The sequence below is a fragment of the Rattus norvegicus genome, chromosome 3 (assembly GCF_021556685.1).
Source record: "Rattus norvegicus strain SHRSP/BbbUtx chromosome 3, alternate assembly SHRSP_T2T, whole genome shotgun sequence".
NCBI classification, from domain to species: Eukaryota; Metazoa; Chordata; class Mammalia; order Rodentia; family Muridae; genus Rattus; species Rattus norvegicus.
Window position 1 is genome coordinate 112,864,874 of NC_141536.1, and position 17,227 is coordinate 112,882,100.

General features: G+C 41.2%; 1 protein-coding gene across 27 annotated transcripts in view; it reads left to right on the forward strand.

The window, feature by feature from the left end:
• The window catches only part of Galk2 (galactokinase 2), a 142,166-nt gene that overhangs the window by 51,523 nt on the left and 73,416 nt on the right, over positions 1 to 17,227 (forward strand).

Here is a 17,227-nt window from a genome sequence, read left to right on the forward strand (position 1 = left end):
CAACGGTGGGTTTATGAGGTTGTGAGTGGAAACACACACTGTTTTTGTAGGAACAACAGTGGGTTTATGAGGTTGTGAGTGGAACACACACTGTTTCTGTAGGAACAACGGTGGGTTTATGAGGTTGTGAGTGGAAACACACACTGTTTCTGTAGGAACAACAGTGGGTTTATGAGGTTGTGAGTGGAAACACACACTGTTTTTGTAGGAACAACAGTGGGTTTATGAGGTTGTGAGTGGAACACACACTGTTTTTGTAGGAACAACGGTGGGTTTATGAGGTTGTGAGTGGAAACACACACTGTTTTTGTAGGAACAACAGTGGGTTTATGAGGTTGTGAGTGGAAACACACACTGTTTTTGTAGGAACAACAGTGGGTTTATGAGGTTGTGAGTGGAACACACACTGTTTCTGTAGGAACAACGGTGGGTTTATGAGGTTGTGAGTGGAAACACACACTGTTTCTGTAGGAACAACGGTGGGTTTATGAGGTTGTGAGTGGAAACACACACTGTTTTTGTAGGAACAACAGTGGGTTTATGAGGTTGTGAGTGGAACACACACTGTTTTTGTAGGAACAACGGTGGGTTTATGAGGTTGTGAGTGGAAACACACACTGTTTTTGTAGGAACAACAGTGGGTTTATGAGGTTGTGAGTGGAACACACACTGTTTCTGTAGGAACAACGGTGGGTTTATGAGGTTGTGAGTGGAAACACACACTGTTTCTGTAGGAACAACAGTGGGTTTATGAGGTTGTGAGTGGAAACACACACTGTTTTTGTAGGAACAACAGTGGGTTTATGAGGTTGTGAGTGGAACACACACTGTTTTTGTAGGAACAACGGTGGGTTTATGAGGTTGTGAGTGGAAACACACACTGTTTTTGTAGGAACAACAGTGGGTTTATGAGGTTGTGAGTGGAAACACACACTGTTTTTGTAGGAACAACAGTGGGTTTATGAGGTTGTGAGTGGAACACACACTGTTTCTGTAGGAACAACGGTGGGTTTATGAGGTTGTGAGTGGAAACACACACTGTTTCTGTAGGAACAACGGTGGGTTTATGAGGTTGTGAGTGGAAACACACACTGTTTTTGTAGGAACAACAGTGGGTTTATGAGGTTGTGAGTGGAACACACACTGTTTTTGTAGGAACAACGGTGGGTTTATGAGGTTGTGAGTGGAAACACACACTGTTTTTGTAGGAACAACAGTGGGTTTATGAGGTTGTGAGTGGAAACACACACTGTTTTTGTAGGAACAACGGTGGGTTTATGAGGTTGTGAGTGGAAACACACACTGTTTTTGTAGGAACAACAGTGGGTTTATGAGGTTGTGAGTGGAAACACACACTGTTTTTGTAGGAACAACGGTGGGTTTATGAGGTTGTGAGTGGAACACACACTGTTTCTGTAGGAACAACGGTGGGTTTATGAGGTTGTGAGTGGAAACACACACTGTTTCTGTAGGAACAACAGTGGGTTTATGAGGTTGTGAGTGGAAACACACACTGTTTTTGTAGGAACAACAGTGGGTTTATGAGGTTGTGAGTGGAAACACACACTGTTTTTGTAGGAACAACGGTGGGTTTATGAGGGGTGCTTCCGGGGAAGATAGACTTTTCAGGCACTGCATAAATTTAATATCATAAGTCCTGGAGATGGTGACTCCAGAGGCATTTATCCAACACCTAATCCATGCCAGGCTTTGCTGTAGACATCAGAGATAAAATTAACAAATCAGGAAAGCCGTTCTGGTGAAATTTTAATGTTAGTGATCAGCCTTGGATAATAAGTGTAAGGTGAACCCATTGGGTATAGATACCCATATACCCAATAAGTGTATAGGTGAACACCGAGGGTACCCAAATAATTAGAGGAAACAAAAGTTCCATCAGCAGGGGAAGCTGCTCTTGTTAGGGAGGGTTTGAAGGGAGACACAAGGGGGTGTCTGAGAATGGGGAAGGTGGAAGAGGTGTAAAGAAGTTTGTCCTCACCCAGGAGGAGCAAGGCCCTTGTGGGTGGGGGTGGGGTGGGGGCATGAATGAGGGACAGAGTGGCCGGAGATAAGTTGAGAGGTGTCTAGGAGCTAAGCGGTGCAGAACTGTCTTCTGGCTGAAAGCCTGCAGTGGGGCTCTGAGCTATGGATAGCAAGATACCCTACATTGGCTATTTCTTTCAAGAGTGCCCTATATCCATTGGGATGAAATGCTACTCAAGAAGGGAAATGGCAAAAGCTCTTCTGGCACTCAGTGCTTCTTGTAGAGTGTGACCACCTTGAAATTCCACCTTACACCCATCAGGATGGCTGAGATCAAAGCACAAGTGACAGCTCATGCTGGTGAGGATGTGTAGAAGAAAACACACCTCTAAGACTGAACATTCATTATACAAGATGTAAAGTATTTTACTTGCAAATAGGGTTGAAACTTGTTCCTGGGTAAAGTTAAACAAAGAATTTTATGCAAAAGCCAGTTCTGCTTTCTAGTATCTGAAACAGCCCAAGGCACACACATCTTAAAAGAGCCCTCTGGCCCAGACTTACACACACTGGTCAGCTGAAGCCTATGATCATACACAGCTCATGAAATTCCCATGAATTTCCCTTAACAGGGATGCTTTCTAGTTCCTTAAATCTGAGAAGATGGAGTTGTTTGTTTCAGGGATAAATGTCACATAGGCACATAGTGTATGAAATGTTTTTTTTATTTATTATTTATTATATATGAGTACACTGTAGCTGTCTTCAGATACACCAGAAGAGGGCATTGGATCTCTTTACAGATGGTTGTGAGCCACCATGTGGTTGCTGGGAATTGAACTCATGACCTCTGGAAGAGCAGTCGGGTGCTCTTAACCGCTGAGCCATCTCTCCAGCCCCACATAGGCACATAGTGATGGTCTTAGCTGAGCTGTGTTTTTGAGGGTTGAAATCCTGTATGGGACCCACTGAAGTTCCCAGGAAGTAAAATGTTTGAGGTTCTATAGCACATGCTTTCAAGCCTCCATCTTGCCATCTTCTAGGGGGCACACACACACATACACACACACACTCTGATGTTTTGATACATAGGTATAGCTACATTTAAGGCAAATATTTCTTGGTCTTTGAGATGAGACCTTAAGCTTAAGTGCCTATATTATAAAATAAAAATAATCTGACATACAAAAGTTTCAAGTAAAATTTGGATGTTTTAATAACGGTTTGCTATATAATATCTGAAAAACCAGCAGCCAGTGTGCAATGTCACTAACTATTATGCTTCCAAGTCCATAGAAGGACAGTGCTACAGTTTGTTTAGAACAACAGGAACCTCATTCACATAATTGTTAAGGAAGATAAAAGTGGAAACATTCCAACCAGATGTTGACTGCTAATGTGGCAGCAGCTGGCCTCTAAGAGGATGGTAATTCCAGAACAATCTTGGAAAAAAAAATCCCTTAATTAAGTGTTGAACATGGACTAAAGCCATGTGCTCACTGTATAAAACCCAGGAAGCTTCAATGTCAGCCATGGGTGGCCTAAGTTTAAATAGGTTTGACATTTTAAGTTAATAATGTAAATACAAACCATCCACATAATTTTATCAATAAAATGAGCCCTTTCTTTTCGTTTTTAAGGCATGGTGTTTGAGTCTTTGGTTTTGGTCTTTGCTGAGAGGAAGACTGGGGCCTGAATCATTTATTTACTAATTTGGATTCCTTTGGGTGATATGACTAAGCTGTGCATCACAGAGGTGGTTTAGGTCACCCTCATCTCCCTATTTCCCTCCTCAGACTAAGCCTCATGTTTACCTTTAACATAAACGAAAGCAAACTAGAACAATGGGAAGGACGGACTGGAGGAGCGTGGGTCACTGTTGCTGAGGAGTTTGAGCTAATGACCACTGAAAAGTTGTTTGTATGAGTGACCACATTCTAAGCATTGATCGTGACATGTGGATCCTTGCCATTAATAGACTACTATGTTTTAAGGCCTCCATGCTTTGATTTGCACGCAACAATCTGTTAATATTATCCAGTATTTAAAGGATTAATTGGAATTATGCAGGCCATAGGTATTAAATATTCACATGTGCATAGCCCCCATTTACTACTTTTATTCTATGTACTGGAAATATCCGAATGATGAAAAATTAGTATAGATACCCTGAGGTGGAAACTTCTAGTTTCCTTGGAAAGTTAGTTATGTCAAATGATGGTTTGCTGGGGGCACACGGGGGAAAAGCAGACATATGAAAGACTGTTTTTCTAAAGCAGACACAGGTCACAGGATATTTTCATATAGCAAACACATTAACGGTTGCTTGATGGGGTATACATGTGACCCCACAGACAGTGGGGGATGAGCACTGAGCATTGATTTGGTTTGCTCCCCTCGCTATTCTTCGCTAAGGACACACATCTATTGGTTTGCCTTTTATAGCGTTGTTGAGCTCAACATTGAAAGAAACTTAACAAAGAACTGCTCATGAGGGTCCTGCAGCAGCTCACTGCCTCCCAGGCCTCACCGCAGGCTGGTTGGTGAGTGTTGTGGTATTCTTAGCTGGTGTCTCTGCTGGAAGGACTGGACTGGTTCTTATGTGGTGTCTGCCTGCCTAGAGGACTGGACTGGTTCTTATGTGGTGTCTGCCTGCCTAGAGGACTGGTCTGCAGCTGCTGAGTCATATTTGGGGTCAGGACTGACATACTGGGAAAGAGGATCAAGCTCGGCCCCAAAGAACTATTGCTGAACAGGTCCACTTTCCCCACATCCTAATAACTTTTCTCTTCCACTACCTTTGCTGGGTGGTGGGCTAGAGGAGGACTTGGACCTTTATTAAAAGTAGGTTGTGTCATGTTATAAATGTGGAAATCAATGCTTATAATTAAATATCTTTTAAAAGTCATAAACCTAGTAAAGTTGAAAAAATTAAACTTTACTTTTAAATACAAAATAAAATGCTCATAATGATTATTAAAAAAAAGTAGGTTGCAAAACATTTATGCTTACCATATCCCCTGCCAAATTCAGAAATGTTGTCATCTCTTACCGTGTGTTTGAGAGCATACAAAATGCTTTGTAGACTTATGCTATTTTGTGGCCAAGCTTATCTCCACCTTGTAAGGATGACCTGTGCCTCAGTTCTGCTTTTGTAATAAGAATGACATTAGTTCCTTCACTCCCCTGAGGTAGGACAGTTGGGCTGGGTGTCTTGTAGCTCACTGACCTCTCTCAGAGACTTTAGAAACATTTAGGAAAGAGTTGTTTTAGCAAGGAAGCAGGTAAGACTGGAAAGAAAGGGATTGGCTGGGGGGGTGGTGGTTCTGCAGCTGTGGGTCTGTGAGCGGTGGGTGGTGGGAAGACTGAAGAGGCAGACTGTGCTATGTGGAACAGACAGGGAAGGGTAACATCTAGGGGCTGTTTGAAAGGCTTGAGAGTGGATTTGGAGACAAGGTTCTGGGAGTTACTATTGAAAAATATGACCTTAAAAGCCAGTCCATGTTAGAATTTACGTCAAAACTAAGCAAAGCACCGTTTTCTGTCTGTCATCGTTAAGCGTCTGTGTGCACTGAACGCACTCTCTCTTACCAGTGGCAGCTTTTAAAGCAGGTTCCATTATTCACATTTTCAGGGGAAATATTGAAACTAGATAATTTATTTAATGTGACCAAAGGCAAGTAACTTGGAGTTGTTGAGATTCTAGTGCAGATGTGTTTGATCCCAAACCATATGTTTTTGTATTCAGCCGGGCACTTAGGGTATAATGTAACAAGTATCTTGGACCAGGCAACTCGCTGAAGGGGAGATGCACGCCTCGTCCTCACAGTCTGTGGCCCTGCTGGCATTCCACATACATGGAAAATGAGTTATAAATGTTCACATTGATGCTTAATAGTGTGAACTGAATTTGTTTTAGATGATAGTTTGTGTGATGGTCAAAGGGACATGATTTCCTGAAATCTTGCTGACCAGAGTGAACGATGGGGCACTCATTGCAGAACCTCTTATTAGGGAGTTAGGTCATGCTTGGCCTTAAGGAGCCTAGGATGCTGGTGGGGATGCAGAGAACACAAAAGAAAAGTGGTGAAGGGCATTGGGCATCACAGTTTTCCAAAGGCTACAGTGGAGGGTAGCACCCCATTTTTTAATGAAGTCACTGTAACCACCTGTAACTTCTTGATTGTAGCCTTGACAAGGACATTGCAAGAAAATGATAGGTTAGTGTCTCTTATGACCTTATATATAAAAATTGAAACAATGTATTCACAAGTTATATCAACCCAATTATGTATTACTGCTTTATTAGTTGAGACAGGGTCTTGTGGGACTAATTCTGTATTCAGGCTGCCTCAAGCTCCAAATCTCCCACTTCTTCCTTTTAAGTGTTGGGATTACAGATGTTGTGGTGGTTTGAATACGATTGGCCCAGGGAGTGGTACTATTAGGAGGTGTGGCTTTGTTGCAGGAAATGTGTCATTGTGGGGGTGGGCTCCTAGACCTCCTTCTAGCTGCCTGAAAGCTGGTCTTCTCTTGTTTGCATTTGGAACAAGATATAGAACGTTCAGTCTCTCCACCATGCCATGCCTGCCGAGATGCTGCCATGCTCTCACCTTGATGATAATGGACTGAACCTCTGAAACTGTAAGCCAGCCAGAATTGTGTTGTCCTTATAAGAGTTACCTTGGTCATGGTGTCTATTCACAGCAATAAAACCCTAACTAAGACAGATATGTTCGTTCCCTCAGTACTGGGCTGCTAAGTGTTGGTATTATAGGTATATTCTATTCCATTCCCTCATATCTTATTTGCAGTAAAGAACTTGATCATAGAAAAACATGATAGACTCAAGGATTATAGTTAGAATTTCATTCTACCTTTCCTCTAAGTGGGCCCAGGGCTGTCTGGTCTGTCTCCCCCTTTAGCCTAGTATCTTCTAGAGTTTACTCAGAGACCCCCCCCCCCCCAACTTGAGTCTGATTTATGCTATAAATGGGGAATTTTTCTAATCAGTTTTGTGGGGTGAGATACATAGTCTTGAGTCATGAACAATGTAGCTTAGTATCTGTTCATCACCATGATCTGTTGGCTTAGGTCCTTGGTTCTAAACAGTGAGGTAGGCCTGTTCCCTTGGGAGACTGAAGTCCTGTCATTCATAGATGTTCTGAAGCCAGCTGTAATACTGTAACTCTGGCTGTGCTGTTTAAAAAGAGATGTATATATTTCTTTTGTTCCTCCAACTTTACCTAAGAAAATGCCAAACATGGCCAACTGAGGGGCACAGAACTAATCAGAGACATGGTCACCCAGCGACAGGTTCAGGATCACCCCAGCCTTCTATAGCTTGGTTGAGACACTAATAATTGACAAGAGGGATTACTTTTCTGTACTGAAGGATATTTATTTCTATTAAGAATAATAGAAGTATGTAATTAGTCTGGTGGACAGCCTTCCTGAAGAAGTAGGTGGCTGTGTCACTTTCTTAGGGTGCTTTCCACCCCTGAGGAGGCAATTCAACTGGATTAAATGAGTAAATTATCATTCTTACCAGCATTTGTGAAACGGTCATTTTGCTGCTATTACTACTATATTCATATTAATTAAAGAAAATCATAAAATGAGTACTTAACCCTCAGACAGCAGCTGCTGCTTGCTAAGGCCTGTAGGACTGAGGCACAGAGCCCGCCTGGCTTTGGGCTCTGTTGCTCTGTGTTATGATTAAGGAAATGTCTTTCACCATCTATGGCTCTCAGTTTTCCTCACTAGACAGTAAGTGCAGTTGGATTATTGGTAAGCCTTGCGGTCACTCTAGTGCTAATATTCTGGGATGTAAGAGGTGACTGCAACCTTTTTTTTTCTTTTCAAACAGTTGGCATCATTATAATCATCATAAAAAATGTAGGCTATACCTAACTATTAGGATTGTCAGGATTTTAGATTTTATTAGAAACAAAGCAAAAATACTAGAACACTATATGCAAATTTTAACAAAATATGCTGAGACTTTGTATGTGGATTCTGGTTGTGTTATCCCAGCACAGAAGTCTCTCTGGCTGCTTATTAAGAGTCCCTCCCCAGGAAGGTCCCTGTTGTTTCTTTTGCCCCCACTGACCCCTTACGTTGACAAACTTGTCAATGGAAAGTGTACTGGCTAAAATCAGGCTCGTTATTTCGGTGCCCCTAGATGGAGACTGGTAGCAGCCAAGTGCTGGGACTGACCACACATGCTTTACTTTGGGGCAGTGTGCTTTTAGTTTTAATTAAAGGAAATGAATAAGTGAAAAAGAAAAGAATGACAAAAAAAAGTGAGGTCACAAGGCTTGGAGTGAGACCCTCTCCCAGGACGCCGGACAGATCCTGAGCGTTCACGCCATAAATCACTCTCAGGCATTGCAAAGCCTGGTGCAAAGAGTTCCTGCCATGAAATGGAGCATGGCTAGGAGTGCAGTGTGGGAGGATAATTAGATGGAGCTGTTAGCGTGTGCACCACCTCAATGGGAATATTCACATGGTGAAAATTGTTTCCAGACTTACAGTCCTCAAGCTAATAAGATGGAATTAATACATATATTTATTTCCACACAAATGCAATGCTAAGACTTTGTCTCACATTTGGACACACTGCTACTATCAGGTCTAATAGTATTTGCGACAAACATGCATTAATTAAAATGTTTTGCAACAGTAATTAAAAAAAACTAAGCACATTGGCTTAATTTGCAAATACCACATCCCTTGAAAATGGTTGTGTTTAATTTATTATGTTTGAAATCTAAGAAAGTTTCACTTATCAAGTTTTACCATCCTCAAATTTGATTTTTTTGGGGGTTAGTCTTTGTAGACATAAGTTTTGTTCTCTCTTCTGAGCATTTTTCTATTAAATTTTTAGTAACTCACTATCTCAAAGGCTCATTGAACTACTTATTGACACTTTCAGAGTTGGGAAGGGTTTTAGCTGTATATTGTGATTTTTTTTCTGACTTAATTATTCTAAAGGTCTTGTGAAAGTTGGATAGGTGATAAAGCTAAGGAGCAAGACCATATACATACATACATACATACACACACACACACACACACACATACACGTACATACAAACACACAGACATTCATGCATACACACAGAAGTAATGTGGGCATATACAAATAGTTGAGGGCCAAGGCGATAGCTCAGGGTAAAGTGCTCACTGTGTAGCATGAGGGCACCCATCTCATCCCCAGCCCCAGGGAGAAAGCTGGCCATGCTGGCAGCTGGGTGTGGAGCTCAGTTGGTAGAATGCTTGCCTAGTATACATAGAGCAGATCCAGCACTCTATAAAACTGGATAGGGTGTCACATACCTACCTGTCCCAGAACTTGGGAGGTTAAGGCAGGATGGTAAGAAGTTCAAGGTCATCCTTGATTGTGTGAATTTGAAGCCATGGTGGACTAGGTAAGACTCTGTTTCAATAAAAACCTCTGAGAACGCAGAACAACAAACCCGAACCTCAAGGTGGCTGGCTCCTGAAGACCCACTCTCAACACGTACCTCTGGCTTCCATACAGATGTGTCACGTGTTCAAGAGAACAGAAACATTCTCCCTGTCACATCCCTCCTTTGCATGCTGGTATACAAGCACATGCACACACATAAACACAAGTAATTTGATGGTATTTTACGTAGATATCCCCAAGTAGACTGACCAAAGAGAAAAAAGTATTCAACACGTGACGTTTTCCTTTGGTATTGTGTATGCAAGACACTTTAAACTGCTGTTGGAAGGTATTCAGAGTTTGGCTGTGTAGCTATTAATTCTCAACGACAGTTAAGGGAGAGAGACAGGGCTGCAGCTCAGTCTGCTAATGAGAATGGAAAAGAAAGGATTCAGAAGACTGAATCAGCTCTGGGATGCTGTGTGCAGAGAACAGTGCCTACAGCATCAACAGACCTGGGTTTCCCAGCTCACGGCTCTAGGGCCGTTATCCTGGCTGTCTTATCACGTGAGAGACTGGGATGCTGTTACTTAGTCACCTTGCTGAGGTGATGAGGCGTATAAAGTGCAGGGTCTTACAGTGTGCTGTGATGGTCATTTCTAATATCACTGTGACAGCAACAAGCTCCATCCTTATCCCAGTTGTTGAATGATAGATTCCTGGCAGCCAAGGCATTCTGGGCTCCTAGAAAATGAGCAGAGATTTTTCCATGGTAGCTTCAAAACTTCCTGTCTAACCCTGGGAACCCAGAGTTCAGATAGTAGGAATGACTTTATTTACCCTCTGTGATTCAGCACTATTTGCTGTCACAGACAGCATTCTAGGACAGAGGCCAGAGCCACAGTGATGATAGGAAGCTTGTGTTCTAGGTGAGTGTGGCAGAGACAACAACTTATGAAGAGAGAAGTTATTTCAGATGCATAATCAGCACAGACAGTAATAGTAGTTGGGAAAGGAAAATATTACAAAATACAACAGCCACCAATTATCAGTAAAGCTGACAATTGTGACTAGCTATTAACACAGAAATCAGTGTTAGCATCTGACTATTAGCTATCTTAAGCCATCCTCACTGGTATCATCTCTCCTGCTGGTTGACACATTTCTTCTTGAGGGATTGCAACACCCTCTGATAGAGTGCTTTCGTCTCCTCTCCTCTATCCTTTGGTAGGGGGTAGTGTGGTGCAGGACAGTGTCCAGGGCAGCCTTCTGTGCTCCCAGACCACAGTCCCCTTGAGGCTTCCAGATTTTGTGCTTCTCTCCTGGTTTATCCTGGAAATTGTACATGAATCTGAACACCTGGCCAGAGGTCCCCTTCCCTCACACAGCCAAGGGACTCGATGTTAGTTAACATTACTTTCTGGGAGAAGAAAACTGAGCCAGTTAGGATTTCTGATGAAGACTGCTTCCTAAGCCCCCAAGTGTGAAGGTCTCTTCTGCACTGGCCCTAGAAAGTCCTCCCTTTGTCACCAGTTAGCCGGGCCCATAAATACTGCTCATGTTCTTTTTTTGTGGTTCAGTTTTATTCCTTCCTTCAGTGTGATATTGCTTCTAATTCTTACCTTATGACTTCATCAGGCCCCTTTGGCCATCACTTTGTTATGGGGACCGAAATGATTACAAGTTTTTTTTTTTTTTTTTTTTTTTTTTTTGAGAAAACTAGCGTTTTTCTAGGAAGCTAGAGTTTGGTGTTTTTTGTTTTTTGTTTTTTTGTTACTTTCTGCAAAGATAAATCTATCAAAGAATAAACCCTTAAGGGCAGGAAGACTTATTTTACGGGTGTGTGAGTAGCAAAGTTAACATTTCATTTCTGGTTTCATTTGACATGCCTTCTCTCTCAAGTTCCTAACAGACATGTTCAAGTAATTTACCCATGAACATCTCTATCTGCAATTAAATTCTTTTTCCACGAAACATCATAGCTTCTTGGAACAGTAGTGGAAGCATCAATAAAGCTCAGATTTCATTTCTTTTAATGAGTACTTTGTAAAACTCATCTTGAAAAAGCCAGGCTATGCTGTGGACAGCCACAGGTCCTGCCTTTTATCAGAAGCAGTCCAGGCTACAGGCTGGCTTCTTTTGATATCACGTTCAAATGATAGATTTTAATGAGTACCACCCAAGTTCCTCTTTGACTAATATGTTGATTTAATTATTTTAAGCATGTGAGCAGATATAATTATTTCAAAGTTCTTGGGTAATATCCCACATAAGAAGACGTTTTGGGCTATTAACAGTTGTTAGTTTTGACTGTGCTTACTTAAAATCAAGTGGAAGCAGGGTTTATAGAACTTTATGTGTGGTCATGGTCAGCAAAGCCTGGAATCACCCATAAGGAAGGAAGGAAGGAAGGAAGGAAGGAAGGAAGGAAGGAAGGAGGAAGGAAGGAAGGAAGGTAAAATCCTGTGACCATGGGGCATGCAGGAAGTGTCTCATCTGATGAATTGTTACTGCTTTGTAAAACATGCAAAAACTCAAGCAGTTGGGAGTTCGTCACTATGGACTCTCCATTGTAAAAAGATAAAAATGCCCATTTTAGTATTTATATCAGAAGTTATGTGATTGTTTACCTATTTATGGTTTAATAATTTTATAGTTAATATTATTATCAGGTTCTACAAGAATTTTATTTGCTATTTTAAATAATATGTTTGTAATGCTTAAATTCTATGCCAAAGCAAAAAAAAATTTGGAGAAAGGAATTTGGTGATAAAGTAAAAAAGTTTATCAGAAAACCTTAGAAGGAATCAGAGAAAGGACTGAAAGAGCTTGAAGGGGCTTGAGACCCCATATGAACAACAATGCCAACCAACTAGAGCTTCCAGGGACTAAGTCACTACCCAAAGACTATACATGGACTGACCCTGGACTCTAACCTCATAGGTAGCAATGAATAGCCTAGTAAGAGCCCTGGGTCCTGCCAAGACTGAACCCCCAGTGAACGTGATTGTTGGGGGGAGGGCAGTAATGGGGTGAGGATGGGGAGGGGAACACCCATATAGAAGGGAAGGAGGAGGGTTTGGGGGATGTTTGCCTGGAAACTGGGAAAGCTAATAACAATTGAAATGTAAATAAGAAATACCCAATTTAATAAAGATGGAGAAAAAAAACTTAAGACTTCATTTCCTTCAGGAATAATTCAGAGGAACTCATGTGTTGATATACAATGTCCCTACAGTTGCATATTTAGCATATGCAAGTCTTCATTAATTTGTTTTAATTTTCAGAATTGATTATTAGTGGTAGATTTCTTGTGAACATCTACACATATCACATGTAGATGAGCATAATTAAAGGAATTGCTGATATAGCATTTATTTTTTTCCCTTATTATCTATCATGAAAACTGTCAATAAGATGTGGGAGAGTAGTAGATCACAGGCATCTGGACCCTTAAATTTGGAGCCATGCAGACCCTATGTTGCATTTGCTTTATCTTAACCCCACTCCTGAAACCCTTGGAGAGTAAATGTCAGACGTCACCCTCAATATCTCAGAACACATCTCAGAGGAAGTCTTCAACATAACTACAATATAATTGTCATGCTTGGAAAATTTAATAATACTGTAATACTATTCTCTAACATGCAGTTCATATCTACATTTCTCAGTCGGCTCCATAAAATATCCCTCTTTCTCTCTGCCCAAGCCTTCTCTTAGCTTCAAACTCTTCCTGACCCAGCATTTATTCAGAGGTCAGTTTTTGCATTTAATTTTCATGCTTCTTTAGTTTTTTTTATTCTAGAATAATCTTTTCCACTTGAGTCTGTTGTGATGTTGGCATTTTAGAGTATAGCCCAACTTTTTTGGTCAAATTTCCTTGGTTTGAATTTGATAGAAGGTTAATTTATTATTGGATTGATACTACTCCCCAAACCCCTGTTCTCATTGAATCCCAATATGTGATTTCTGTTTCTTCAGTTGTACTTAAAATTTAAAAAGTACAAGCCAGGCCTCAGTGGCACAGGCCATCAATCCCAGCTAGCTGTGGGGCTGAGTCAGGAGGTCTAGTGAGAAGCTGCCACAAACAAGCAAGTAGATATCAGCAGCGATCCCCACCAGGTAGAAGCACGCTGTTGCCGCCGACAAGCCCCCCCCCCCCCCCCCCCCGCTGCCAGAGTGCATTAGTGTAGGCTCCTTTCATAAAGGTGGGCTTTCTTTTCATCATGATTATAGCGGAAGTTAACAGTGACAATGCATACCACCACTTAATAATTCTCTTTGTGGCTTAATAAATGGAATGCTTAATGCATGTTTGTTGAATTCCTAAAATACATAACAATGTAAAAATGGCGAAATTTTGGCTTTTAAGGAATTAAAACTCTTGACTGTTATGTTGATATTTAAGCATCCTCAAATTTTCCTTTATCTCATTGCCTAGGAAATAAAATGTACTAAGCTTCGAATAAACTGAGATGTCTAAGATAAAAATACCCCAAGCCAATGTAATTCTAAACTGCCACTGTGTGTATAGGGTCACGTTATCTCACTTGCAGTCACTCAGAGTTTGTATATATCACATTTCAGTATAACGATGTGGGCAGACTCCAAAGAAAATACCAGGCAACTGGAATTTGGTTTGACTGACAAATATTTACATGTATCCGTATCTCTAAGTATTGTGATCTTTAAGGGGTTTATACTGCACAGGCTCAACCCCTAAAGCTTTATATTACATTGTAAGAAGTTGCTCAGTAGTACACCTAACTTCAAACGATCCCGCAGCCGCTGTGGGTGCGTACAACGGTCAGCCAGAGCGTCTGCAGAACAGGTGACTTAGCGTGCTCTGCTGGCCTCAAGGCTGCCCGGGACTCGCACGCTTTCTCATGTGTATTAACGTTGTTCCTTTCTTTCGTGGGTGGTGTTGACAGTACTGTCTTTCTGTCTTTTTGGGTTTCTCTAGTCATGTATTTAGTGCATTATAGGAAAGAAAGGATAAACAATGCCAGACATGGTTTATGAAGTTGAAGCCTCCACATTAGGAAGCAGCTGGATAGTGTACTGTTGGCTACAGAAGGGTTTAATTCACATGTGTTTTCTCAATCATTACCCTCCCTGCCTCTGTCCTGATTTTGTGAGGTGAGTGACTGAGAAGTGGGTTTAATAGAATTTACCTTCCTTGGTTCCTTTAGTGTAGCACTTCCCTGTGCACTGCACAAGGTTTGTGAACGTAGGTTCTACCTCATTAGACCTCTATCCCCGGAGACCCCAGAGACCCCAGAGAATGAGCGTTTCTTGGTAATAGCTTGTTATTATTCTGGCTTTTATTCAAAAGTTTATCATTTTACACTTAGACTCAATGGGGAGGATAAATTACACTAACCACATTAACGAAGGAATTCTGTTCCAGGTGGGGCTGGTCCTTCAGGCTCCTTCTCTGTGACAGATCTCTTCACTAGATGCTAAGCATCTCTCCAGTGTCAGGTATTTATGCCAGGATAGCTACTCTCAGCTGTATCCATGCATCAAAGTGTGTGCCTTAATCCAAACACATGAATTAGAGAGCTAGTGTAACACACCAGTGATAAAGATGGTCCGTCTCGGATCACACTCTGGAACTTTCTGAATCTCCCTCTGCCTTTTACATCTTCAGGGGAAGGAGTCATCTATAGAGGGAAAAACAAAACAAGAGATGTGCAGGCATAGAGTGTGCCACAGTGACACAGAGTGGTGGGCTGAGATGGAGAAATTTCTAAAACTGTAAGCCACTTTTTAAAGAAATGCATTTTCCACCATCTAATAATTTTCTTTTGGAGAGAGGGGACAGACATTTTATAGCTGTTATTAAAATGGTAAAAGTCATGTTTTGTTTTTGTTTTTGTTTTTGTTTTTACTTGTTGACCAGAAATCGAAAGTCTGTGAAATATTTTCAAGTCAGGCGTTTTAGCTCCAAGTCATAAATATTTACAGAAAATAATAAGAATAAGCCTCCAGGTACAAACCTCAGCTTTGAGGAGTTTCGGAGTAATGAGTTAAGTGGCAATGTATTGTTTTAGTGGATAAAATAGATTTAGCTTCCTAATCTCACCAGGAATACTAGTAAAGCCCTTAAAAGTATTTTTTTTAATTATAAAAGTGATGTATTCTTGTCTTAGAGTATTAAGGAATAAAAATATGACCGGTATTAAGTAAAGATTGCTAAGATTAGCACAGGGGACTCTGTCATTGAAGATTATGGTAAAAATAAACCTTTGTGCTTTAGCTGCTGCCATTCAGGGAAGCCACATTTGCCACACATGTGATACAGTTGTGTTTTTATAGAGCACCTGCTTCGTGCCAGGGAGTATTTGAGGCACAGGGTAGGGCAGGGTTTAAAATTCGTTATCATAGAACTTTGTGAGGGAGGGAGGGAGAGAGACAGAAAATAAATGAAAAGATTATGTAAGGTGGAGCTCTTGAGTGAAAACCAGATTATGAGGTGGAAAGCAGAGGTGAGAAAGATAATGCGGCATTTGAGTAAGTATTTGGGCCATGAACATTTCAGTGGTATAGAACATTGGATGGGTTATAGTTGACCAGCAATTATAGTGATGGTCATTGTGCTCTAATTATATACTAGGCTTTTACAGTCTTTACAGTGACGAAATAAAGTGGGTAATTGTTCTAACTCCAGCTTCGCAGCTGAGGAAGCTCACTTGCTCTAACTACCAGGTTACACTGGTAAGGGCTCTGGCAGAGAGGAAGTTTGGAGTTCAGAGGCCAGAAATCCAGGAAAAGTTCCCTGAAACAAGCTGTTTAATTCAGTCCTACTGACAAAGAAGTTCAAGGTGAGGGGAGTTCACAGTGCCCGACTGTTTTCTCTCTTTGCTGTCTCTTCAGAAACTAGTATGTAATAATAATGCTTTTCAACAGTTGCCACTTTATAAACATTTGTTAAATAAGTACAGGTGGAAGAGTATTTGCAAAGACTAGGGCAGGGGGAACATGGTGGACTGAGAAAAATCAACTCACTCTGACAAGTGTAGACAATGGAACAAAAGTTGAGTAGGGATGTATGACAGAAGCAAGAGGCAGGCTCATCATGAATCTCTCCTTATGAAGTGACATGCAATAGTTAATTTGGCAGCACACACAATCTAAAAGTTGATACACTATGGAAGAGAAGGGTCATGGAGGCTGGGAAAGTGTGTGTGTGTGTGTGTGTGTGTGTGTGTGTGTGTGTGTGTGTGTGTGAGCGTGCGTGTGTGCATGGGAGTGTCTTGGTTCATTTTTTATTGCTATAACAAAATACTGGGCTCACTAAAAAGAGGCTTGCTTAGCTGACAGTTCTGTAGCTCAGCTCTGGCCACAGCCATTTAGGGCACATCACAGCATGACAGATGGGTTCTTAGTAGGACAGCATGTGATCACATGGCATGATGGAACACCAGCAAGATGTAGGGTCGGATTTCCTTCATATCTGATTTCACTTTTACAGTGCTGCATAGGAGTTAACTAGGTCGCAAGAGAACTTTATCTGTTCTCTTAAGGGTGAGCACCGCTGACCTAACTACTTCCCAGTAAGCCCCACTAGTTATAGGCCCCACATCTTCCTGCGTTAGATACCACATTGAGTACACAGACCTCTGGAGAGTGAACCATAGCAATAGCTATCTTGTGGACAGTTGCATTTAAAAAACTCAATAGAGCAACATGTTTAAAGTTGTTTGGATATTTGAATATTCTGTGGGCTTCTGTGAAGATAAAATATCTTGAAAGGTATATGTGAGTTAAGATTTTTGCTAGTAAGGAAAAATAAGTAATTTAAACCAGCTTAATTCAGAAAGAAAT